Raw genomic sequence first — 2,974 nt, forward strand, 5'->3', positions numbered from 1 at the left:
AGTTCAAGCACTTTCAGAAGGCGTAAAAATGCTTCTCCTTCCACAATGTAGGAAGGAATAATTGCAAACTAATAACGCTAAAGCCTGCACTATTTTGTCGGATTTTGAGCCTCCCTCCCAAAACGATATATCTATTATATTCAATAGAGAAAAAGTACTGGAAATAATTAATTTTCCTGATTGGCCGAAACTTTTAAAAATACGTCTTCTAAAGTACTTTGTGAAGGTATGTTACTATCCGTACTAGTATCAAAGAAACTTTTTCCTTCCAATATGTTTTCTAATTTAGAACAGCTAGATGTTGATGGCTGTGACATATTCAACTCAAGTTCTTCAATAGACTTTACAAAATATCCTATATCTTAATAAATATATATTCTGTGACTTTGGGTAGGGTTTACACTTTTGATAATTCGATTCGATACGAGTACTTTATTTCGATACCCAGTATTTGTTTCGAAAGAACGATTCAATTACCAAAGTACTCGGTATCGAAACCAAAAGAATGGAATACCTACTTGTATTTACTTGTATCGAATAATCCCTATCTAAGAGGCGGCACTTCACGTAAGGGTGTCACAACGCATATTGATCTAATTGATCTAGTCGTAATATGGGACGCTGGGTAAGTAATATCAGGCTGGGTCAGTAAGGGCGTAACGGTGACATAACTCACGTTTAATGATGTTTATCAATTTTCACTAGTTTCAGTTCAGTTAAGACGATTGACAACAGTTTTGATTGTGACAGTGTTTACAGTTTTGATGATTTGTTTATTTACGACGATGTGATACTTCGATTCGATACTAGTACTTTATTCCGATACCAAGTATTGGTATCGAAAGAACGGTTCAATTACCAAAGTACTCGGTATCGAAACAAAAGTATCGAATACCTACTTGTAATTACTTGTATCAAATCATCCCTACGTATATGTATAGAGTCAAAGCGGCCCAACTTAAAACTGTTAATGTTATTTAACAACTTAATTGTATTTTATGTTTTGACATCTATGCAGACAACACAAGAGAACATCCCCTATATTATATTCTGTGCATCTACGGGGGATTCAGATACACCACCCTTTTAAATTAAAAATGTTGCCCGTGCTGACAGTTTTGTTTGTGTTTCAATGGTTACTACAGTTTGAAATAATTAAGAAGGAACATGTATTTATGTAATGTTAATGAGGCAGATTTCCTCGAAAAACATTGTTGCCTTCCTTCTGATATAGTTTTTTGCAAACATCCCAGTCACTGACAACAATTTTTTTTACTATTTTTTTTGTACTCCTAGAGAACACCTTTAGAGCAATGACGCCAATTTTTCATCACCCTGTATGTTTATTTATTGCTTTTCAAAACTATATAAATTAAAATAGTAAACCATCATTGATAAAAAAACTGTTTTAATGAATTATGAAGTTGTCCAAAACCACCCAATATTGGCGTACTTTGGAACTTAAATGGATGCAGATGCAGTTTAGTGGTTGAAAACCGTTTTTTGCGATTTGCGGCGAAACGTGACCTGCTAGCGGGAAACCGTCAGTGGTAAACTTGTAAATAATAACGATATCTAATATTTTTGCTTTACATATCTTTATTAACTTTTTGGTATGACTTCAAATTAGTCGTCAAAATGGCGAAACCTTGATTTTTCCATATTTAATGTTTTTCGCATATAAAAATTATTCAATCAGTATAGTAGGCTGGTGTAAATACTTTTACAAAACAATTTTGCAAAAATACTGAAAGTGGCTAAATGGGGAGCATACATCAAAATGCAAGACCGACTTCTTCCTGTGCATGCTCCGACGTTTATGACTGACAAGAGATTTCGGAAACGACCTAACCTAAAGTCCTTCCTAAGGAACCATTGTTGATCTGAATATTGAACACGGCGCTTCCCTTTTTATGTATCCGTATTAAACAATTTTAGGAGGCTCAAAATTCAAGTGCAATATGGAAGTTGATACTGTACTTCTGAGTTGCTATTAACTTTGCGGGACAAAATTTTCATGCTCTCTGAGTGACCAAGCTGATTCAACTGTATCGACCAGAAGTGGCTATATCAGAAATTGTCACCCAGATGCAAATCAAGAAATAAACAACCATTCCATGCTGTTCCATTGAAGTGTAAATAAAAATCTTAATAATGTTCATTTTAAAAATGTTCTTATTTAATAAAGAATAGCTTTGGTGACCTTGTATCAGCTAGGCAGAAACTTTCCGCCTCAACGTAGCTACACACCGGGTGTTAATTTGAAAACTGACCACCCTTAACATGTTTGTTGCAGTTGAAAAACGGGGGACACCTTAAATGAAAATTTGTAGCCTCCTTGTTTTCACCCACTAGGGCCGGTATTTCGTAATTCGTAATTCTCGGCGAAGTATCGGTCGAGTATAAGATGTATAAGGACTTTCGTATTTATTTGGTAATTTTACATTGGGACTATTGCCGAACTTGGCGAATCTAAGATGGCGTCAATGTTATTATGTAAATATCTCTTTTGAATAGCTTAAGGACTGGCGAATATCACAAAGATTACCGGACACAAGCTTCAATATAATATACACTTTATGTAAGAAGGTAGACATGGAATCATAGAAATGTTGCTACTCGTATAGAATCTCTAGAATAGAAAACTACTTCTATAGAATCAATCAGCAATTGAGTAATGGGTGATATTTGATATTGGTAGTCCACGATTATCCGCTTTCAATAATGGTTCGTTTAAAAAAGGTAATATTACCTCAGTAATAGTGGTCTTTGAAAACCGAAACCTTTTCCGAAATTCTACATGCGAAAAAAACTCAAAAGGATTTTTGCCATCTCTTATATATATTTTACTAACACGTTGACTTCCTTATACTGTCTTCCATGTTTTTGTTTATTTACTCCTCTGCTACGTCCAAATATTTAAAACCTTGTCAATTCTTATAGGTATTGTATACGATAGTAAAATCAAAAAATT

Source organism: Dendroctonus ponderosae, unplaced genomic scaffold (assembly GCF_020466585.1).
Source record: "Dendroctonus ponderosae isolate FM_Combo_2020 unplaced genomic scaffold, Dpon_F_20191213v2 Dpon_F_20191213_4, whole genome shotgun sequence".
NCBI lineage: Eukaryota > Metazoa > Arthropoda > Insecta > Coleoptera > Curculionidae > Dendroctonus > Dendroctonus ponderosae.